This window comes from Panthera uncia, chromosome C2 (assembly GCF_023721935.1).
Source record: "Panthera uncia isolate 11264 chromosome C2, Puncia_PCG_1.0, whole genome shotgun sequence".
NCBI lineage: Eukaryota > Metazoa > Chordata > Mammalia > Carnivora > Felidae > Panthera > Panthera uncia.
Genome location: NC_064810.1, coordinates 89,809,790 through 89,834,412, shown reverse-complemented (window position 1 = coordinate 89,834,412; position 24,623 = coordinate 89,809,790). Strand labels below are relative to the sequence as shown.

The following is a 24,623-nucleotide window of genomic DNA, read 5'->3' as shown; positions in this document are numbered from 1 at the left end:
TATCATTTTTGACAGCTTACTGTGTATGAGCCAAGCACTCTGCTAGGTGTTTTATTCCTCCCCCAACATTTGTTTAATCCTAACAATCATATGCAGTAAATATTACTAACTCTACTTTATGGACAACAAAATTAGAAACAAAAGCTTGTTACTTCTCTCCTGTCTCTTAATTAGTTCACTTCTCTGGAATCTAGACTTTGAACCTATAATGCCAAAGATTGTACTGGCATATTAAATGCCAAAATGCATGTTTTTTCATTTTGCTGTTCACAGATATTTGACTTTATGCAGTTTACCAGTTCAGTAAATACCTATTGGCTGACAAATAGATAATAGATTCTGGGTAGCCCAGGATTGGATCGCATTTTACCTGCACATGCTTTACATGCACATAATTTATGTGTTTTTTAGAAGTAAGTTTTTGCCAGTTGCTTTGCAACTTCACCAAGAACTTAGCATATGATCAAAGAACAATTGAATGAATAAATGGAGACTTGAGACTGCTTAATTTGGAGTTGCTCAAATTATAAAGACTAGTGAAACTACTTTGCTGATAATTTCCTTTCCCTTAGGAACTTAAAATATTAAAATTAAAGACTTTTAAGATGTAGCTTTAATTATACTCTAATATTTTCAAACAAATATTGACTTACTGGAAAGTGTGCCTTGACTTGTTCAGTCATAGTCCATATTGCCATTTTTAATAAAAAATAATACTCTTTTAATAAGAAGACATAATTAGTCTATATGGCTGACATTTATTCAGATACTTGTTTTACCATTTTTTCCAAATTGAAAAATAAGAAGAAAATAAACTTGGCAGTGGCTTCTAAGGACTGACTGGTTTAGTTTTTCATAGAGATAACATTTTCCAAATTACTGAATTATGATATTGAAAATGAAGGGCAAGCTCCTTGTTGGGGGAAAATGTTAGTGTAGCCCTAATACAGAATCTCATTAAAGCAACTGTCAGGATTTCTCTATTTTACCATCACCTCCCCTATTCTGTAAGAATCAACTGTCGTTTTGAGTGAGTGTACTGCCAAAGAGGCATTTACAAATAAATGAAAAATGTCACAATTGATTTCACTCCTTCCAGAATACTGTGTGTCAGCTTTGTCACAAACTGTCTTTGTTATTCTCTGTTTTAGATCTCCCAGCTGGACACTGGAAATAACTTTTGATGGTTTAGGGCCTCTCTCATTTGACCCCAGGTAAGCCCTCTATTGGTGACTTTTTACAAATATTTGTAAAACCGTTTGAACAGTTAAGAGAATATAAAAGCCTTTCCCCTCTTTTTCTCTATAACTGCTGTTTTTGTCAAAAGTATTCAGATGTCAATATTGTTTACTTACATTTTTGGACATTGGAGAGAATTATTCCATGCATTACAAAGCACTGTAAAATTATGCAATTATATTTCACATTCTCTTCTCCAGTACAATGGTTTGCTGTTATCATGCTTAATCTAATAATAATGCTAATAACCATATTACTTGTAAGGAAGTAATATGGCTATGCATTTTTTGTATTTTGAAATCTGTCTAAATTTTTATCATTTTTATAATATAATCTTGAATACATGTCTTTCGTATAATTTGTACATAATATCATTGATACATATTCATTTTTGTCATCACCCTAAACCAGTCCACTATTGTGCACTCCTGCCATCATGCTAACATTATTGAGGTCTTGTACTGCACCACGTACTGTGCTAAGCAGTTATATGAATTATCTTCTATAAATGTATCATAGTGGTACTTGAATTCTGAGTTAATATGGATTTGGAAAAAAAAGGAACTAATTACAAATTGCTAGCAGCTTTTTTTATTATGGATATTAAATTAAAGTAAAGTAAATCTTCATATAATTATACTTTAAGAGATTTTAATCAGTATAATTGGTTAGAGATTGTGCCGTCATTTGAGATTATTTAGCTTTCTACTTGAAAGATCATGGAATGGACCAATTAGTAATATTCTGTTTCTCTTGGAAATAGAAGTTGAACTAATTCACTCATTCATTCAACAAATATTTATTGAACACTTATTATGTGCCATTTACTTTATATTGACGACATGATGGTGAAGAATATGTATCTGCTTCTCAAGACCTCACAATGTAGTGGCAGTCAGTCAAAAAATAGGCAAATACAAGGTAGTATAATGAATGAAAACAATAGGGGAAAGCATGGGGTACAGTAGGATAAATGCAGTGAGCACCTAAGCCAGACGCGAGATGGATGCTCAGGGAGTGATGTGTCAGTAGAAGGTGGAGGAAGATTAAGTTGTAGTTGCAGAGTGGTTTGTAATGTCTGAAGTAGAGTATTTAAGATAGCGTGATATGTCTATAAAGAATTAAGCATGAGGCAGATCATGAATGTCCTCATGAGCCATGCTTAGCCATGCTTAGGAATTTAGATATAATTATGAATAGTGGCAGTTAAATTAGAAAGACTTCATCTGATATTGGATGTTCTCTTCAAATCCGGCTGGTCAAATTCTCACAGCACTAGTTACTGTGCATAATAAAGGAGGGCATCTTCCTCCTTCACACCTATATAAATGTTTTTATTAGAATATAAGGTCTTTAGAAGCAAGAACCTGGGTTAATTCACCGTGTTTTCTCAGGATCTATTTTAGTACTTTGCACATAGGAGGCTCTCAATATTTATAGTGTGGGATGACAGAATTAAATGTAAAACTCTGGAAAATGGATAAGTTGACCTACCAGGGGCTTCCTTCAAAGACTCACCACTTATGACTCCTTCTTTCCCTGATCAGTTGTCACAAATGGTAAAATTCTTTTCCACATCTCCTCCTTACTTTTTGATTCATAATAAGATGTTCCATCAAAGTAAATCCGTATGAAATGCAATTTTAAAAATAAATAACATGTCAATTTGTAAATAAAAAATGTCAATGAATTCTCTTTAAACAGTCTAAAAAAGTTTTGGAGGAAACTAAGAATAAGTGAAGAAAATGATTTTTAGCAAAAGAAGAAATAACAATATAACCAATTTTAATTTATTCATTTTCTAACTCTAGAAAATACATTAGTTAACATACATTATAAAAGCTTATAAATACATTATAAATGTTAAAATGCATTATGTAATTCTTTTGTAATGAGAGAGATGGAATGGTAACTTTGGTTACACTTTTTATATATTTTAAGATAACATATAAAGAGGATAAATTTTATTTGTTTTTTAAGCAAAAATAACTTAATAAGGAACCTTTAAATATTATGGTGATGGGGGGGCAGTGCCTGGATGACTTGGTCAGAAGAGCATATGACTCTTGATCTGGGGTCATGAATTTGAGCCCCATGTTAGATGTAGAGATTACTTAGATAAATAAATTATTTAAAAAATTATGGTGATTAACAAATCACAAAAGTACTTTAGTGTACAGTTGACCTAGGGAGTCGTGCCCCAGGTGGTTGAAAATGTGTGTATAACTTTCAACTTCCTCAAAATTAACTGCTAATAACTTGGTGCTGACTGGAAGCCTTAGCGATAACATAAATAATTCATTACCACGTATTTTGTATGTTATATGTATTTTACACTATATTCTTAGAATAAAGTAAAGTATAAAAAAGAAAGTGTTGTTGAAATGATAAGGAAGAGAAAATACATTTATGGAACTATGTATAAGTGGACCTGCATAGTTCAAGCCCATATTGTTCAAAGGTCAACTGTATATTATTGTATAATGTGGACATTTTGGGTTCAGTTATAAACATAGATTCTATATTTCTTACCACCTTAACAGGGGCAGTTCTCCATTCTACAAACTTTTCTTTGACCAGCTTTTCTGGCATTATTCCTTTAAATGTCCTGTTTTATGGTCATTTTTCTGCTGGATTGTCCTTTGAGACCAGTGGAGTATTTATGAAAATTTTTTTGGCATGACCACATGTAATTCTGGAAGGACTGTGAACACCCACCCAAAGCTGCACAGAGTAAGGATATCAGCTTTCATGTCTTTTTAGTGCCCTAAGGATAAGGAGATACAAACTAGTAGTTTCAATAAACCCAATAATTTTGGCAGAATATTTAAATTATGTTTTTTCCCCAAAACTAAAAATAACCTTTAAAAGTACAAAACCTAACCATATAGAATATTTAAGCAATAAAGAAAATATAAACAAGGATGCCATATTGTGTTAATGTAACCTGTTGTCCATAGGGTAATGACAACATTTTGCAAAATGAAGAAGAGGCACTTCTCAAAGAAATGCTGCCTAGTGTGATGGATTAATAGACATTTATCTGGCTTGCTATCAGTACAGGCTAAGAATACCCAAATAAAACAAATAAAATGAGGAGTAGAAATTAAGAGTAGAAAAGTAAATTAAGAGTAGTAAAGAAGCAGAAGTGAGAGCAATAAAACTGGGGAATGTTGTGGAGGGGATCAGGATATGCCATGTCTGATTTTGCCTCTTTGGCATAAGAGTTATTTTGAGCTGAAGGTATTTGAGTTCCTGAAATCCCTTATCTGCCTAAACACAGAGACTTCCAAAAAGAACTCAAAGTCATTACATCCCTTTCTGCAAAGCAACTCTAAGATTACCACACCCTAACAGATACTACCACAATGCTGTCACATCCTTCATTTATTTTCCTAAAGGCCCATTTATTCTTCCAAATAGTGATTGCTTTTCCAAGGTTCCCTTTCTCCTGCTTCCTTTCCCTTAGCAAGTTAGATATATAGACCCCAAATTCTAACCTTATCTTTGAATTACTCATCTCTAAGTACTGTCTTGTGTATGTCTAATGCACGTGTTAATGAATTTTTGTTTGGTTTTCTCTTATTAATCTCTCTTTTGTCAGTCTCATTTACAGAGCCCTGGCCAACAAGTTATGATGGGCAGAAGGCAAAAAGATTTCCTTTCCTACAGTTGAGGCCTAGGGGTTCATAACACACAGACACAATATGTATTATGGATTTAATTTTAGGAATATTTAGTGTAGGAATTTGCTTCCCCACACCTCCTATGTCAACATTTGATATAAGCTACCTCTTGTTATCCAGTCTCAGTTTAGCAGTCCTGCATCTGATCTAAAGCTGGTCCAAGTGAAATAGACAAACAAATGAAGAGATTAAAGGTGAACCACAAAGGCATTCTAAATGTCTTTATAATCCCTCTAAAATATGGGTTTTTTTTTTTTTTTAGCAAAAACATGACCCTCTGTCTTTAACAACTATAGGTTTCTAATATATAAAATAAAAATTTGGTTACAGATCTTCTACTTTTGATGGGGTTACATCCCAATAAACCCATCGTTAAGTTGAAAAATAACCTGTCTAAAATGCATTTAATGCACTTAACTTACCAAACATCATAGCTTAGCCTAACCTACTTAAAAAAAATAGTTTTTTAAATGTTTCTTTATTCTTTGAAAGAGAGAGAGAGAGAATGAGCAAGGGAGGGGCAGAGAGAGGGAGACACAGAATCAGAAGTAGGTTCCAGGCTCTGAGCTGTCAGCACAGAGCCTGATGCGGGGCTTGAACTCACGAACTGCAAGATCATGACCTGAGCCAAAGTTGGACGCTTAACCGACTGAGCCATCGAGGCGCCCCTTAGCTTAGCCTACTTTAAATGTGTGCAGAAAACTTACATTAACCTATATTTGGACAAAATGATCTAACTAAAGCCTGTTTTATAATAAAGTATTGAATAGCTCATGTAATTCATTACATGTGGTCCTGAAAGTGAAAAACAGAATTGCTATATGGATAGCAGAATGGTTGTAAGCATATGGGTCATTTACCCTTGTGATTGCATGTCTGACTGGAAGTTGCAGGTCTCTGCCTTTGCCCAGAATCACAAGGGAATATCATACAGCATATTGCTAGCCCAGAAAAGATCAAATATCAAAATGTGAAGTACAGTTTCTACTGAATGTACATCCCTTTTGTATCATCTTAAAGTTGCAATATCATGAGACTTTGTAAATCAGGGATCATCTGTAATTTTCTTAATGTGTAAAAGAGCCCAAGGATATCAGCCCCAAATCCATAATGTCTTAACATTTATAAGTGTACAAACTTCAACAATAAATAGCAATTTCTAGTAAGACAAAAATGGTTATTTCCTGGCTGTATCATAAGAGCTCAAACAAATCAGAAGAATCACTAACTCATTATATATTGGAAGTAGGGAATCAAAAGTAGGGAATCAAAAGTTCACAAAATAGAATTTCTTTTAGTAAGAAGAAAAAAAAGGCAGAAGATGTAGCCAAGCCTGCCAGTGGGATGTGTAAACAACTGTAAGCTGGACGAGTGGCCGAAGGATGGCTTCCGGCTGGACCAGGTGTTGGTAACAGTATGAAGCACAGGCTGCCTTGTTTTGGGGTCATTTCCTATGCTCGTTCTGTCTATTGGTTTCCTTCTTTTGCTTTCACCTTCTGGCTCTGACAGCACCTGTTCTATACTATTACCTTGGCAGGCAGCCTTAATGTACATTTTAACAAAATCTCTGTGCCAAATTTTCTTCTTAAGTTACCAAAGACAATTGTTAAAAAACTTGGAGAAGAAGTAGGACAAAGCAAAACAGTTTTCTGTCAAAGCTTTGATAGTCAAATATATTATTGGCAGGAAGACCTCTTGTGAATTTTGCACACAACATTAGAAGCTGACTGTTGACAAGGATAACTTTAATTGTTTTTAATTGTCTCGACAAAGGGGTATAAATCTCCTCCATTCCATTACTGTTTATTGAACGTCTGTTCATGCTAACATGCCCAATTTGGCTTCTCTTTTTCATTAATATAGCTATGCAGATTTTCAGGAGTACGTTTTTATTTTGTTTTGTTTGCATTAGGACAAAGCCTTTCCCAGCAATACAGCATGGCTCATGACAACTTGTTGCCTGGATACTAGGGACTTCACATATGGGTTTTCTTAATAATAGGTATTTTGAATTTCTCTCTTGAAAATTTGATAGAATTTTCTTCTGTTAGTAGTTGTGGCCCATCTATGTACTATTTGCCATATGGGTATGGAAGGGGAGAGTTAAAATAAAACATCTCTCAAAACAGGAACAACAGTTTCTGTTTGGGACACATACTTATTCTACTGTAAGTAAGGTTTTGCACACAGTAGAACTCTACAAAACTTTTCTCACATTTTTTTTTTACTCTTACCATATTGTTCTTCTTTAATTCCAAACTTTTATTGGATATTTATTCCTAAAATATTAAAATTCAGGTAACATGAATTTCAAAGAAAACTTTACAGAGGCTCCTTCCTCTCAATACCTATTACACCATCCTTCACATTCCATTTGTTTTTAAACCCATTTCATTTTAACTTGGAATGAAGCACACTAAAAATTATGAAGAGACTTTAGTAAAGAATTTTTGTAACAGATTATTTTTTTTAAATTTTTTTTAACGTTTATTTATTTTTGAGACAGAGACAGAGCATGAACGGGGGAGGGGCAGAGAGAGAGGGAGACACAGAACCGGAAGCAGGCTCCAGGCTCTGAGCCATCAGCCCAGAGCCCGACGCGGGGCTCCAACTCACGGACCGTGAGATCATGACCTGAGCTGAAGTCAGACGGTTAACCGACTGAGCCACCCAGGCGCCCCGAGTAACAGATTATTTTTGATTACCAGATATCTGAATAATCTTTTGTGAATTTTTTACATAATGATCTAATTGCTTCCAAATTAGAAAGTTGGAATGTGTGACAACATTGATTGATATGTGCTAAAGTACAGATTCAGGTCAGAAAGATGAAAGGCAATAATTAAATAACATGAAGGATAATCTAGGGATTTGACAACTGTATAAGTACAGTATGTTTATTTAGTAAATTTAAAGTGGGTTGGTCAGTGAACCATTCAGTATATCCTGAGTATGTGGCATGTGTATGAAAATGCACCAGATGCTAAGAAATATATATTTTAAGCAGTCAAAAAGCTGTACTGGACTCCATTTATGATTTTAGTTATAGAATGTGGCATTCTGTATGTTTCCTGCTGCACAACTGTCTATAATAATAGGAAAACAAAACTGGCAATGAAAAAATAAGACAAAATTGGGGATAGGAACATATTTAAATAGGTGCTAATATGAAGTGGAAGCAGTGTTTGTCAAAGTCATTAGATAAGAGTTAAATATGTGTGCTGTGGAATTTTCAGAGAAGGCATGTTTTGAAGTCAATATGACTTGACTGGACTGTGACAGATGAGGAGATTTTTGGTAAATGAGACAGGTAAATAGAAACCTTTCTGGGGTGACCAATAGAATGAACTATAAAAGTAGTCCTTTGGTAGTAACACCAGGGAGAATGGCAGTGCGAGAAGACCTTAGTGACTGGAACAGAGGATTTGTCCTGGGCAGGTACTGGATTTGAAGAGAAGTAAGCAGTGTCAGGATTTCACAGCCAGGTAGAGTACTTTAAACCTAGGCAATGGGCAGTGTTAAGTTCTTGAGCTGGGTGTGCCATTATGAAGAAAGGTCTTCTGTGGAAGGAACCAATAAGAGGCAGGATGGTTGTCCGGGAAGGAGTTGGGACATCTGTGTGTAAGAAGAGTAGGCCAAATTAGGATATGATGGGAGAGTGAATGAAGAAATACAGTGTAAATAATTAAGCTATTTTACTGATGCTTATTTCTTATTTACAAATATAGTACAATAATTAACACATTCCAGAGATAGTAATTAGCAATCAGGTTAAATTACTTTGATTACTTCTTTTGCATTTAACGAAAAACATTTTGAGAAAGCTACTTTCTGAGGTGTTTTATAGATCCTCTCTCTATAGTGTCTCTTTTGCTTTTACTTCATTCTTTTCCTCTCCCTTTCCCTCACTTAGGTCTGTTTCTCTGTCCTCTCTTTCCAAGTTTTCCTTCTTAAAATTTATTTAGAAAAATTGTTTTTAATGTTTAATTAGAGAGAAAGAGAGAGAGAATGCACACAGGTGAGAGCCGGGGAGGGGCAAAGAGAGGGAGACCCAGAATCTGGAGGCTCCAGGCTCTGAGCTGTCAGCATAGAGCCTGACATGGGGCTTGAACTCACCAAAAGTGAGATCATAACCTGAGATGAAGTCAGATGCGTAAGCAACTTGGAGGTGCCTCTCCAAGTTTTCCTTCTTAAACAACAAAAGTTTAGGCTGTGTTTTATTTTTAAATCATTTTATGTAAGTATTCTCCAAACAGTTTAAAACTTATATAGGCTTAAAATGAAAAAAACAAAACAAAAAAACAAAAAACAAAACCCAAAAACATAGCAACCTGCTACTACCTCTGTCCATTCCTACTCCTAAGAGATGAGTTTCAGCTGTTCCAAGTTTTTCTTCTGATAGCTCTGTGCTTATGTAGTTATCTCTTAATTTATAAATTGTTATTATCCATTGACTTCTTGTTTTGTTGGTTGAGACTTTATTTTTCTAAGATCACATCCCAGCTATCCAAATTACCCTCCATTTTAATTAGAAAGTTATATCACAGTTGACTGTTAAATTAATGGTTTTTACATTTGTAATCACTGAGTATTGTTTACTTCTGAACCAGTACATGCATTATGATTGTTTTTTTCTGTCTCACATACTTTTCTTTATACATTTTATATGTGTCTGTTGTTATTTGTTCCCCAGTGTTCTATAACAGGGCTATTAAGTGGCTATCAATAGCATTATTAAATGATCTTTGTTGTTCTCAGGAAAGCAGGTCCTTTAATGCCTTGTTATTGAAGGCAGGGGCTGAAGTAAAGAACTTTGGTCCTGAGGAAATGAGAACAGTGAGAGATCCCAGAAGAAACTAAGAAAAAAGTGTTCTTTTGAAACACCAGCAAAATAAACTCCTGGAGCTTGGTGGGGAGAGAGAGAAAGGTTGAGAGTGAAGAATGGAATGTATTTAGGAAAAGTTTATAAAATAATTATTAGCTACATTAAACTGTTCTTGTTTTTGCCCTGGAAATATTCCTGTTGTGTCCCTTCATTCTCTTGCATCATTAAAAAAAATTTTTTTTTAATGTTTATATGTATATGAGAGAGAGAAAGAGAGACCGAGTGAGAGCAGGGGAGGGGCAGAGAGAGAGGGAGACAGAATCGGAAGCAGGCTCCAGGCACTGAGCTGTCAGCACAGAGCCCATTGCAGGGCTTGAACCTATGAACTGGGAGAACCGTGAGATCATGAGGTGAGCTGAAGTCAGGCGCTTAACTGACTGAGCCACCCAGGTGCCCCATCTCCTGCATCAGTTTTAACTGTTATTTCTTGCCCGGGTACCACTGTCATCCCACAACTTTTCTGTTCTGCTTTCGGTTTTAGGATCCTGTGTTGCCTTTATCTTATTTCTGCCTCTCGTGGGTTTCTAAGAAAGAGGGTTTGGGAAAATTTTTTGACTCCTTACATGTTTGAAATGTCTTTATTCTCCCCTTATGCTTGATTGATAGTTTGGGTGAGCACAGGCAGATTCTTCTCAGAATTTGTAAGCCTCTATTATCTTGTGATATTTCTGCTGGGAAGTCAGAGGCCATGCTGATGGTTGGTACTGCTTTTCTCAGGAAATTTCACGGTCTCTTTTTTGGGCATCTATGTGCTTTTTCAAACTTGTCTTTTAGTTTGATGATTTTGGGGTTCTTCTCATTATTGTTATTGCTATTTTATTATTGTGATTTTCTTTCCTCTGATGTCTCTCTTTATTTCTGCAACTCCTATTGGAGAAAATTGTAGCTATCCTGGATTAATTCTCAGATATTTTTCTTTTTTTTCCCCTGTTACTTTCTATTTCTTTTTGTTTCTGGTGCTTCTTTTTTAAAATTTCATCTTTTATTATTATTTTTGTAACTTTTAAGAACTCTTTATTCTGTGATTATTTCTATTTTTTGGCATTCTGTTCTTGTTTTATGGTACACTATATTATATTTTGTTGAAGTCTTTCTCACTCTGCTTAGTCTTTTTCCCTCTGGTTCCCTTTTTTGTTTGTTTTACTGTCTTTTATGTTGGAAGCATTCCTCACATGTTTGATAGTCTATAAAGGACTATTTTAAGAATGAAACACTAAAAGCTAATAACTTTATGCTAAAGTGGGATTTGTGTCCTATAACTATAGAATGTACAGAATGGTGATGGGCAAGCCTTTTCCTTTTCAGTATCTCATGACACACACACACACACACACACACACTTCATACGACAATCCGGAACAGTAGACATTGCTCCATTTTAGTGTTGGAGAAACAGAATCAAATGGGGTAAAAGAATTTTCTAAGGTTACATATCTCATTAGGTACAATATTCTGTGTTTTCTTCAGGTCTGTAAGGTTGAAAATCTCATGCTCTTTCTAAGATATCATAGCTTAATTTTATTTTTGCTTTTCTGAAGCTACAGTTCTGAGTCAAGTGGTATTATGGTAAAGTTTGGTGAAGTTAGTAAGAACTTTTTAAACTGCATATTGCAAGTAACATGAGTGTAAGTACATTTTGAAATGCTCTCTGAAGCTTTTCAGTTTATAGCATTTAAACAAAATGTTAGAATAGTAAATTATAAAGGAATTAGAAATACTTCACTGATGTCACCACATTCTTAAAGCATAAAGCTGTAAGTGGAAAAGGAATCACCTTCATAAACCACAGAGTCACATGAAAAATATGTAGTCTTTTGAGAAAGCAGTTTGGTAATATATATATATCAATAGCCTTTAAAAAGTTGTTACCTCTGACTTAGACATCTAATTGTAGAAATCTTTTTGTATAGGAGGAGATCAGAAGCATAGATAAAACTACAGATAAATCTTCAAAATTATATCCATTATCAAATAGGCAAACATAAAATTAGAAACAACCTAACTTCTCACAATGGGACAACTTTTAAATAAATTATGGGGAAGCCATATGTTGGAGTATTATGTAACTCTGAAACATGATGCTTTCAAAGCATACTTAAAATACCATAAGGAAATGTCTGGTGTGTTATGTGAAAAAGCAGAATGCCAAATTGTGCCCAAAGTATGGTGCAAAGTAGGTCAAAACTTATGTACATATGCATAGAAAAAAAGAAAGAAGAAGTTTGGTAGAAGAAAATACACCAAACTGCACATAGTATTTGTCTCTAGATTCTAGAATTATAGGCAATTTACATTTTCTCATGGGTGTTACTGTGTAGTTTCCAGATTTCCTAAAATAGCTATGTATTACTTTAATAATAATAAAAGTATATAATCTTTGAAAACACTTAAAGAGAAAAACTTTCTCTGGTCTTTTTGCTGTTGAGAGTAAGTGAAACTAAGGGTTCTTTGGTTCTTCCTTGTGATCATATCATCATCTGGGGATTGCGATAAAGGGTAAGGATTTAGGCTCTTTACTGCACTAGATTGTCTTTAAGAATTTTCTAATTTAGGAAAAGGTGCTGACTCCTGTCATCTTTATTGCTTCTTTTCTTGTGTTCCCTACCTTCACTTTCTATACCTTAACAACTCATCATTGGCTTGTCATAAATATTATTTAAGTCACTATTGTACATTTCAAATTTATTGTGCATTTTTATTTACAGTGTAACTTTAGATACGATTCATACACAAATTGGAACTGATTTCTGAAATATTTTGTAAAAAATCTATTAAAGGTTTCCTAGTGACAAATGTTCTATATGAGAAAAGTTAAAGGTGTATAACTGGGTTTTATGAGTAAACAGTAAAGGGAAAATCATCTTGATTACCTGTAATTAATACTGGTCTAGGTTTTAGACTTTTTTTTTTAGGTAAACAGTCATTTTGTGTAATTTAATTACTAATTACAGTGATTTTAAACACCTGGGCTCTCTTTGCACTATCTATAAAAATCTTTAGGAAATAAGAATTAGTATACGCATGGTGTTGAGATGGGATGAAATGGGTAGGATCTAGACGTTACTTGCATTTTGATGAATCTCAGGTGTATTGAATTTTTCCAGAATAGAAATGTAATAAGTGGCGTTGCCAGTTCTGTGAACACAATTTTAATGACATTTTTTAATGACGATTTTAAAATGTATGTATTTTTAAATTCAAAGCCACATAATTTGACTAAGTTAAATAGTTCTGGTAAGGGTGGGCAGTAGACACTGTGTTCTTGAATATTCAAAAAGAACAAAATGTGTATTTTCTTTCTGTAATCACTGTGCAAACATTTATTAAGCATCTAAGAGTTAAAGTCTTCCTCACTGTATTAAAAAATTGGAATTATACTGGGGCGCCTGGGTGGCCCAGTCGGTTGAGCGCCGACTTCGGCTCAGGTCACGATCTCGCGGTCCGTGAGTTCGAGCCCCGCATCGGGCCCCTGTGCTGACAGCTCAGAGCCTGGAGCCTGTTTCAGATTCTGTGTCTCCCTCTCTCTGACCCTCCCCCATTCATGCTCTGTCTCTCTCTGTCTCAAAAATAAATAAAACGTTAAAAAAAAAATTAAAAAAAATGGAATTATGAAACATATTGGCGGGTATTTTATATAAATACAATGAAATTTTGACAGATTTCTTTCATTAAGCAGCAATGTAAAAGTAGTGCTTAAGGTCAGAGAAAAGGAACATCTTTGACACAGGTTCATTTAATGTGGTAAATTAAATGACTCACAGTTTTCTGATATTGACACCGTCAACCCCATAGGTGAAAGAATTTTCTGTTTGGTCTAACTAAATATGATAATGAATTATCATATTTGTTAGTTTAAAATTTTGGAAGAAAGCTTTTAACTTTAATATTTTAGATGATTTTGCATTTTTATTCACAGAAATGAGGTGGACCAAATAAGTGGCCTCAGTGCTCTGGGGAATGACTTTTTTAATTGCAACTCCTGATCTGCCTCACAACTGTCATCTACTTTGGTTCCCCCTGGACCCAAATCCTATATGTGATGCTATTTTCCCATTTGGTAGTCTTCTCACAGTTTTAATGCTACCGCATGTTTACATCATACACATTATCAAAGAAAAAAAAGTTTTCTAATAGTCTCATCCTGCAACACAATTAAAAGAAAAGGTCTAATTAAAGCTACTGACTTGTTTTCATCCCCTTTGTTAAGGAGCTACTTTTTCTTTTTCTTTCTTTTTTTTTTTTTTAGCATGTTCAGAGAAAAAAAGGATAATTTAAATGAAATTTAGTTTATGTAAAAAAGACAATTGAAAACACCGACAGTCTTTATCTTTAGATCATTCATCTGTATTATCTAGGGTAAAGGCATAAGTGTATAAAGTGTATGCTTACAATGTGTCCAATTGAACATTTTTTTCAAAAAGGAAATTTTACTGTGTTGTTCATCTTTTTGGGGTAGACATTCACTTTTTTCCCTTAAATAAGCAGAGGATCCAATAGATAGTTTATAACATTTTGAATAGTCGTAAAATTTATGTAATAACATGAATGTTGTTTAGTACTCTCTATTTTTATCTATTAACTGTGGATTGCTTATAAAAACTATGACTTTAATTACACCAGATTTCAGAGCGTGTATGTGTTTTAAATATTACATACTTTATTTTTGACAAAAGTCTAGATGTTTCATCCTGCCCTTAACTTCATTTACAAAAAAATTTAAAAATGTTGGTTTATTTTTGAGAGAGATACATGGATTGCAAGCAGGGGGGCAGGCAGAGATGGAGAAGGAGACACAGAATCCGAAACAGGCTCCAGGCTCTGAGCTGTCATCACAGAGCCCAACACGGGCTTGAACTCATGAACTGTGAGATCGTGGCCTGAGCCAAAGTCAGATGCTTAACTGACTGAGCCACCCAGGTCTGCCCTTGACTTTAAACAGAAATAAGTTCATTTAGTTTTCTATTGGTGAATTATTTAATGATGCAGACTTTTTTGTACTGATGTATGATATGACATATAAGATGTTCCTTATAAAATATCTCCCAGGTTCATGTATCCTCAGTGCATAGTCAATCTATCTTCAGATATTGAGGACTTTTACATATTCTTCAAATACATTTTTAGCTGATGTTTACATAGGGAGAAGTTATATTTATCTACACTTACTACATGATTTTGGATAAAATGACGTTTGAAAAGACCCGGATATAGTTGTTAGAATATCAGAATCATGGGGTACCTTGGTAGCTCAGTTGGTTAAATGTCCAACTTTTGTTTTGGCTCAGATCATGCTCTTATTGTTTGTGAGTTTGAGCCCCATATCTGGTTCCCTCTGTGCTGACAGTGTGGAGCCTCCATGGGATTCTCTCTCCCCTCTCTTTCTACGCTTCCCTTGCATGCATGCTGTCTCTCTCAAAATAAATAAATAAATTAATTAAAAAAAAATAATGTCAGGATCAGGTACACCCTCTCCAGAAAACATGCTGCTTATCAACAAAAGTGATGTGCTTGTTGAGTGGCTGATATTGAGAGGTCATGATATTGCATCCAAATCAACTCTTAGTTAACTGTTGTATTAATCACTCAGTAATCAGGAAGCAAAGTTTTAAGCACTTCATATTCAACTATATTAGTCTACTACTTAGAGTTTTACTGTGATTTATGAAATATATTGCATATTGGGGTTAAGTGTAACATATACTAGTATTTCCTATTTAATGCAGCAGGAAAAAAAAGAACAACTACTGGTTAGCTTTTTCATATCTGCTTTTCAGGAGCTATGTTACTGACGTTCAGTGGGAGATGCTGAACTCTATTTTGAAAGTCTGGTGTGGTGCAAAAGACATAGGCTTTGGCATCCATAGTCCTTGGTTCAAATTCTCCCACTGCCACATGATGTATATTTGGGTCAGTTTCTTAAGTGTTTTGAGCCTTGGTTTTCTCCTATGCAAAATAAAAACACTAACACTCATCTTATTTATTTATTTATTTATTTATTTATTTATTATGACATTTATTGTCAAATTGGTTTCCACACAACACCCAGTGCTCATCCCAAAAGGTGCTCTCCTCAATACCAATCACCCATCCTCCCCTCCCTCCACCCCCCATCAACCCTCAGTTTGTTCTCAGTTTTTAAGAGTCTCTTATGCTTTGGCTATCTCCCTCTCTAACCTCTTTTGTTTTTCTTCCCCTCCCCCATGGACTTCTGTTAAGTTTCTCAGGATCCACATAAGAGTGAAAACATATGGTATCTATCTTTCTCTGTAGTACTTATTTCACTCAGCATAACACTCTCCAGTTCCATCCACGTTGCTACAAAAGGCCGTATTGCATTCTTTCTCATTGCCACGTAGTATTCCATTGTGTATATAAACCACAATTTATTTATCCATTTGTCAGTTGATGGACATTTAGGCTCTTTCTATAATCTGGCTATTGTTGAAGGTGCTGCTATAAACATTGGGGTACAAGTGCCCCTATGCATCAGTACTCCTGTATCCCTTGGGTAAATTCCTAGCAGTGCTATTGCTGGGTCATAGGATAGATAGATCTATTTTTAATTTTTTGAGGAACCTCCACACTGTTTTCCAGAATGGCTGTACCAGTTGGCATTCCCACCAACAGTGCAAGAGGGTTCCCATTTCTCCACATCCTCTCCAGCATCTATAGTCTCCTAATTTGTTCATTTTAGCCACTCTGACTGGCATGAGGTGATATCTGAGTGTGGTTTTGATTTTTATTTCCCTGATGAGAAGCAACGTTAAGCATCTTTTTATGTGCCTATTGGCCATCTGGATATCTTCTTTAGAGAAGTGTCCATTCATGTTTTCTGCCCATTTCTTCACTGGATTATTTGTTTTTCGGGTGTGGAGTTTGGTGAGCTCTTTATAGATTTTGGATACTAGCTCTTTGTCCGATATGTCATTTGCAAATATCTTTTCCCATTCCGTTGGTTGCCTTTTAGTTTTGTTGATTGTTTCCTTTGCTGTGCAGAAGCTTTTTATCTTCATGAGGTCCCAATAGTTTATTTTTGCTTTTAATTCCCTTGCCTTTGGGGATGTGCCGAGTAAGAGATTGCTACGGCTGAGGTCAGAGAGGTTTTTTCCTGATTTCTCCTCTAGGATTTTGATGGTTTCCTGTCTCACATTCAGGTCCTTTATCCATTTTGAGTTTGTTTTTGTGAATGGTGTAAGAAAGTGGTCTAGTTTCATCCTTCTGCATGTTGCTGTCCAGTTCTCCCAGCACCATTTGTTAAAGAGACTGTCTTTTTTTCATTGGATATTCTTTCCTGCTTTGTCAAAGATGAGTTGGTCATACTTTTGTGGGTCTAGTTCTGGGGTTTCTATTCTATTCTATTGGTCTATGTGTCTGTTTTTGTGCCAATACCATGCTGTCTTGATGATTACAGCTTTATAGTAGAGGATAAGTCTGGGATTGTGATGCCTCCTGCTTTGTTCTTTTTCTTCAAAATTACTTTGGCTATTTGGGGCCTTTTGTGGTTCCATACAAATTTTAGGATTGCTTGTTCTAGCTTTGAGAAGAGTCCTGGTGCAATTTTGATTAGGATTACATTGAATGTGTAGATAGCTTTGGGTAGTATTGACATTTCAACAATATTTATTCTTCCAATCCATGAGCACGGAATGTTTTTCCATTTCTTTATATCTTCTACAATTTCCTTCATAAGCTTTCTATAGTTTTCAGCATACAGATCTTTTACATCTTTGGTTAGGTTTATTTCTGGGTATTTTATGCTTCTTGGTGCAGTTGGAATGGGATCAGTTTCTTACTTTGTCTTTCTGTTGCTTCATTATTAGTGTATAAGAATGCAACTGATTTCTGTACATTGATTTTGTATCCTGTGACTTTGCTGAATTCATGTATCAGTTCCAGCAGACTTTTGGTGGAGTCTATCGGGTTTTCCATGTATAGTAATATGTCATCTGCAAAAAGTGAAAGCTTGACTTCATCGTTGCCAATTTTGATGCCTTTGATTTCCTTTTGTTTTCTGATTGCTGATGCTAGCACTTCCAACACTATGTTAAACAACAGCGGTGAGAGTGGACATCCCTGTCGTGTTCCTGATCTCAGGGAGAAAGCTCTCAGTTTGGCTTTTATGATGTTTAAGTATGTTCCTTCTATCCCGACTTTCTCAAGGATTTTTATTAAGAAAGGATGCTGAATTTTGTCAAATGCTTTTTCTGCATTGATTGACAGGATCATATGGTTCTTATCTTTTCTTTTATTAATGTGATGTATCACATTGATCGATTTGCGAATGTTGAACCAGCCCTGCAGCCCGGGAATGAATCCCACTTGATCATGGTGAATAATTCTTTTTATATGCTGTTGAATTCGATTTGCTAGTATCTTATTGAGAATTTTTGCATCCATATTCATCAGGGATATTGGCTTGTAGTTCTCTTTTTTTTACTGGGTCTCTGTCTGGTTTAGGAATCAAAGTAATACTGGCCTCATAGAATGAGTCTGGAAGTTTTCCTTCCCTTTCTATTTTTTGGAACAGCTTGAGAAGGATAGGTATTATCTTTGCTTTAAATGTCTGATAGAATTCCCCTGGGAAGCCATCTGGTCCTGGACTGTTATTTATTGGGAGATTTTTGATAACTGAATCAATTTCTTCACTGGTTATGGGTCTGTTCAAGCTTTCTATTTCTTCCTGTTTGAGTTTTGGAAGTGTGTGGGTGTTTAGGAATTTGTCCATTTCATCCAGGTTGTCCAGTTTGTTGGCATATAATTTTTCATAGTATTCCCTGATAATTGCTGTATTTCTGAGGGATTGGTTGTAATAATTCCATTTTCATTCATGATTTTATCTATTTGGGTCATCTCCCTTTTCTTTATGAGAAGCCTGGCTAGAGGTTTGTCAATTTTGTTTATTTTTTCAAAAAACCAACTCTTGGTTTCGTTGATCTGCTCTACAGTTTTTTAGATTCTATATTGTTTATTTCTGCTCTGATCTTTGTTATTTCTCTTCTTCTGCTGGGTTTGGGTGTCTTTGCTGTTCTATTTCCTTTAATGTGCTGTTAGATTTTGTATTTGGGATTTTTCTTGTTTCTTGAGATAGGCCTGGATTGCAGTGTATTTTCGTCTCAGGACTGCCTTTGCTGCATCCCAAAGCATTTGGATTGTTGTATTTTCATTTTCATTTGTTTCCATATATTTTTTAATTTCTTCTCTAATTGCCTGGTTGACCTATTCATTCTTTAGTACGGTGTTCTTTAAGCTCCATGCTTTTGGAGGTTTTCCAGACTTTTTCTGTGGTTGATTTCAAGCTTCATAGCATTGTGGTCTGAAAGTATGCACGGTATGATCTCAATTCATGTATACTTTATTTAAAAGTCTAGCTTGTCTGATATAAGTATGGCTACTCCAGGGCTGTTTTGTGACCCAGTATGTGATCTATCTTGGAGAATGTTCCATGTGCACTCGAGAAGAAAGTATATTCTGTTGGTTTGTGATGCAGAGTTCTAAATATATCTGTCAAGTCCATCTGATCCAATGTATCATTCAGGGCCCTTGTTTCTTTATTGTTCCTGTGTCTAGATGATCTGTCCATTGTTGTAAGTGAAGTATTAAAGTCCTCTGCAATTACCACATTCTTATCAATAAGGTTGCTTATGTTGGTGATTAATTGTTTTATATATTTGGGGGCTCCTGTATTCTGCACATAGACATTTATAATTGTTAGCTCTTCCTGATGGATAGACCCTGTAATTATTATATAATGCCCTTCTTCGTCTCTTGTTACAGCCTTTAATTTAAAGTCTAGTTTGTCTGATATAAGTATGGCTACTCTAGCTTTCTTTTGACTTCCAGTAGCATGATAGATAGTTCTCCATCCCCTCACTTTCAATCTGAAGGTGTCCTCAGGTCTAAAATGAGTCTCTTGTAGAGAGCAAATAGATGAGTCTTATGTTTTTATCCATTCTGATACCCTTGTCTTTTGGTTGGAGCATTTAGTCCATTTACGTTCAGTGTTATTATAGAAAGATAATGGGTTTAGAGTCATTGTGATGTCTGTAGGTTTCATGCTTGAAGTGATGTCTCTGGTACTTTGTCTCACAGGATCCCCCTTAGGATCTCTTGTAGGGCTGGTTTAGTGGTGATGAATTCCTTCAGTTTTTGTTTGTTTGGGAAGACCTTTATCTCTCCTTCTATTCTAAATGACAGACTTGCTGGATAAAGGATTCTTGGCTGCATATTTTTTCTGTTCATCACATTGAAGATTTCCTGCCATTCCTTTCTGGCCTGCCAAGTTTCAGTAGATAGATCTGTCACTAGTCTTATATGTCTCCCTTTATATGTTAGAGCATGTTTATCCCTTGCTGCTTTCAGAATTTTCTCTTTATCCTTGTATTTTACCAGTTTCACTATGATATGTCGTGCGAAGATCGATTCAAGTTACGTCTGAAGGGAGTTCTTTGTGCCTCTTGGATTTCAGTGCTTTTTTCCTTCCCCAGATCCCGGAAGTTCTCAGCTATGATTTCTTCAAGTACACCTTCAGCACCTTTCCCTCTCTCTTCCTCCTCTGGAATCCCTATTATACGTATATTATTGCATTTCATTGCATCACTTAGTTCTCTAATTTTTCCCTCATACTCCTGGATTTTTTTTATCTCTTTTTCTCAGCTTCCTCTTTTTCCATAATTTTATCTTCTGATTCACCTATTCTCTCCTCTGCCTCTTCAATCTGAGCTGTGGTCGCCTCCATTTTATTTTGCAGCTCATTTATAGCATTTTTTAGCTCCTCCTGTTTCTTAGTCCCTTGATCTCTGTAGCAATAGATTCTCTGCTCTCCTCTATACCTTTTTCAAGCCCAGTGATTAATTTTATGACTATTATTTTAAATTCACTTTCTGTTATAATGCTTAAATCGTTTTTGATCAGTTCATTAGCTGTCACTACTTCCTGGAGTTTCTTTTGAGGAGAATTCTTCCAGTTTCATCATTTTGGATAGTCTCTGGAGTGTCCCGGAACTGCAGGGCTCTTCCCCTGTGCTGTCTGGAGTAACTTGTGTTGGTGGGCAGGGCTGTAGTCAGACCTGATGTCTGTCCCCAGCCCACTGCTGAGGCCACAATCAGACTTGTGTGTACCGTATCTTCCCCTCTCCCAGGGGCAGGACTCACTGTGGAGTGGTATGGCCTTTGTCTGTGCTACTTGCACACTGCCAGGCCTGGGGTGCTGCTTCTATGGGATCTGGCGTATTAGCCGGGGTGGATCCTCAAGGTGCACAGGGGCAGGAGGGGCAGACTCAGCTCACTTTGCTTTCGGTGGTCCGCTGCGGGAGGGGCCCTGCAGCACCAGGAGGGAGGCTGACCTGTTGGCGGGATGGATCTACAGAAGCACAGTGTTGGGTATTTGCCCGGTGCAAGCAAGTTCCCTGATGGTAACTGGTTCCCTTTGGGATTTGGGCTGGGGGATGGGTGAGGGAGATGGCGCTTCGCGGCGCCTTTGTTCCCCGCGGAGCTGAGCTCTGTCCTCCAGGGCTCAACAGCTCTCCCTCCCATTGTCCTCTAGCCCTCTTGCTCTCGGAGCAGAGCTGTTGACTTATAACGTTCCAGATGTTAAGTCCTGCTGGTTGTCAGAACACAGTCTGTCCAGCCCTCCGCTTTTGTAAGTCAGACTCCGGGGCTCTGCCTTGCCGGGCGGGCTGCCCCTCCACCGCCCCAGCTCCCTCCCATCAGTCTGTGTAGCACACCACCTCTCCTTCCTACCCTCTTCCATGGGCCTCTTGTCTACACTTGGTTCTGGAGAGTCAGTTCTGCTAGTCTTCTGGCGGTTTTCTGGGCTATTTAGGAAGATGTGGGTGGAATCTAAGTGATCAGCAGGTCGCGGTGAGCCTAGTGTCCTCCTATGCTGCCATCTTCCGGAGCCAATTATCACACATATCTTTAACAGTTGTTTTGAAGATGAACAAAAATATGCATAAAGTTTTCTAATAAGTTGCACATTGTAGTCATTATGTTAGTGAAGGTTATTATGATTACTGATTATAGTAATTAGTTATGTAAAGGTTAATAATAATGCCATGTTTTCTATAATGCCTTCTGGTGGGTGGAACACTTTCATATAAGGACATATTTAATCTATTAAAGTTACAGGAGATATCTTATTATTATTCCTAGCATCTCCTATACATAACTGAGGGAAGGTAACACTGAGGAAGTTTAACTGATGTGGCTAGTGAATGATGAAGTAAAAATGTGAGCCTAATATAATTTCAAAGAGTCTATTCTTTTTACTATAAAATATAATTTTCTTGTTAATAATTACTAAGTTTACATTCTGGATGAGAATTATATTTTATTTGGCCTAAAAGTTTTAATTAGATAGATAAATAGATATATGAATAAATGCCTAGCAGAACCAGGTATGAGTTTTTACTAAAAATCAATAATGTGTGAATATTCTCCTTTCTCCACATCCTTGCCAACACCTGTTTTTCCTTTTGCTGTTGATTTTAGCCATTCTGACAAGTTTGAGGTGATACCCCATTGTAGTTTTCATTTGTATTTCACTGAGGATCAATGATACTGAACATCTTTTCATGTGTTTGTTGGCCATCTGTATGTTTGCTTTGGAAAAATGTCTATTCGTGTCTTCTCCCCATTTTATAAGTGGATTGTTTTTTGGGGGGGTATTGAGTTTGTAAGTTATATATATTTTGGGTACTAACCCTTTATCAGATATGTTATTTGCAAATATCTTTTCCCATTCCATTGGTTGCCTTTTAGTTTTGTGGATTGTTTCCTTCGCTGTGCAAAAACTTTTTTATTTTGATGAAGTCCCAATAGTTTATTTTTGCTTTTGTTTTCCTTGCTGCAGGAGACATATCTAGAAGGATGCTGGTATGGCTGATGTCAAAGAGGTTACTGTCTGTGTTCTCCTCTAGGATTTTTATGGCTCCAGGTCTCACATTTAGGTCTTTAATCCCTTTTGTATTTATTTTTGTGTATGGTTTAAGAAACCTGAAGAAATCTGAAACAGCCTCCAGTTTCATTCTTTTGCATGTTGCTTTCCAGTTTCCCCAACATTATGTGTTGTAGAGACTGTCTTTTTCCCACTGGATAGTCTTTCCTGCTTTCTTGAAGATTAATTGACCATATAGTTGTGGGTTCATTTCTTGGTTTTCTGTTCTGTTCCATTGATCTCTGTATCTGTTTTTGTGCCAGTACTTTCTTTGTAATATAACTTAAAGTCTGGAATTATGCTGCCTCCAGCTTTGCTTTTCTTTTTCAAGGCTGCACTGTTGGTGGAAATGGAAACTGGTGCAGCCATTCTGGAAAACACTGCAGAGCTTCCTCAAAAATTAAAAAGAGAACTACCCTATTATCCAGCAATTGCACTGCTAGGTATTTACCCAAAGAATACAAATATACTAATTCAAAGGGATACATGCACCCTGATGTTTATAGCAGGATTATCCACAATAGCCAAATTATGGAAACAGCCCAAGTGTCCATCGATTTATGAATGGATAAAGAAAAGGTGGTGTGAGTCTCTGTGTGTGTGTGTGTGTGTGTGTGTGTGTGTGTGTGTATACACATACATATGATGTTATATCCTTCAGCCATAAAAAAGGATGAAACCTTACCATTTGCAACGACATGGATGGAGCTGGAGAGCATTATGCTGAGTGAAATAAGTCAGTCAGAGAAAGACAAATACCATATGATTTTACTCATATGTGGAATTAAAGAAATAATACAAACAAACAAAGGGGAAAAAAGGAAGAGAGGACTGCAAACCAAGAAATGAATAAAGGGTGGGTGGGGAGCAGAGAGAGAGGGAGAGACAGAATTAGAAGCAGGCCCAACACTGTAAGTGCAGGGCCCAATGCAGAGCTTGAACTCGAACCACAAAATCATGATCTGAGCTGAAATCAAGAGTCCGAGGCTTAACTGACTGAGCCACCCAGGCATCCCTAGATCTTTAACTATAGAGAACAAACTGATGGTTACCAGAAGGGAGGTGGGTGGGGGGATGGGTAAAGAGGTGATGGGGATTAAGGAGTGCACTTTTATGATGAGCACCAGGTGTTATGTGGAAGTATGGAATCATTATATTGTATACCTGAAACTAATATTACACTGTATCTTAACTAACCGGAATTTTAAAAAAAAGTTTTTTTAAACATTTATTCATTTTTGAGAGAGTGAGAGGGAGAGATAGAGAGGGAGAGTGAGGAGGGGTAGAGAGATAGGGAGACACAGAATCTGAAACAGTCTCCAATCTCCAAGCTGTCAGCACTGAGCCCAATGCGGGACTTGAACCCATGCACCGAACCCTGAGATCATGACTTGAGTGGAAGTTGGATTCTCAACTGACTGAGCCACCCAGCCACCCCTCAACTAACTGGAATTTAAATCAAAACTTAAAAGAACACCAATAACGTATGGAGCTGTTAGAACTGGATAATTTTTTGTAATTGCACAGTGATTTATAATTCCGCATTGTTTTCACAAGCTTTAACTCACTTAGGCAATTGTGGGAACAGAGTAGGAAGCTACAATACAGATGTGTCAGATGATGAACCTGAGATCCAGAGAGGCTGTGTTTTGCTGAAAGTGACAATTTGAGTACAGAGTAGAATTTTGTGTCTTCAAGTAGAGGTTTTACACATTAGGTTTTATATAAGTGACCTAAATTTTCTATTTTATTCGATAGCACTTACTAACTGTTAATGTGTAGAGTAGATGTTGTTAGAAATGCAAAAATAAACAAGGCAAGTTCTTTGCCTTTATACATTTTAAAACTTAGGTGGGAGGGAGACAAAAATGCATATGAAT

The 24,623-nt window shown here is 36.2% G+C and overlaps 1 protein-coding gene across 5 annotated transcripts in view; it reads left to right on the top strand.

Moving 5' to 3' along the window:
* NAALADL2 (N-acetylated alpha-linked acidic dipeptidase like 2) overlaps nt 1-24,623 on the top strand; it is a 1,336,058-nt gene that overhangs the window by 91,672 nt on the left and 1,219,763 nt on the right. For all 5 annotated transcript variants that reach the window (XM_049629585.1, XM_049629587.1, XM_049629586.1 and 2 more), the window contains one exon: nt 1,152-1,214. The gene's annotated coding sequence lies outside the window, so the exon portion shown is untranslated. The remainder of the gene's footprint in view (nt 1-1,151; nt 1,215-24,623) is intronic.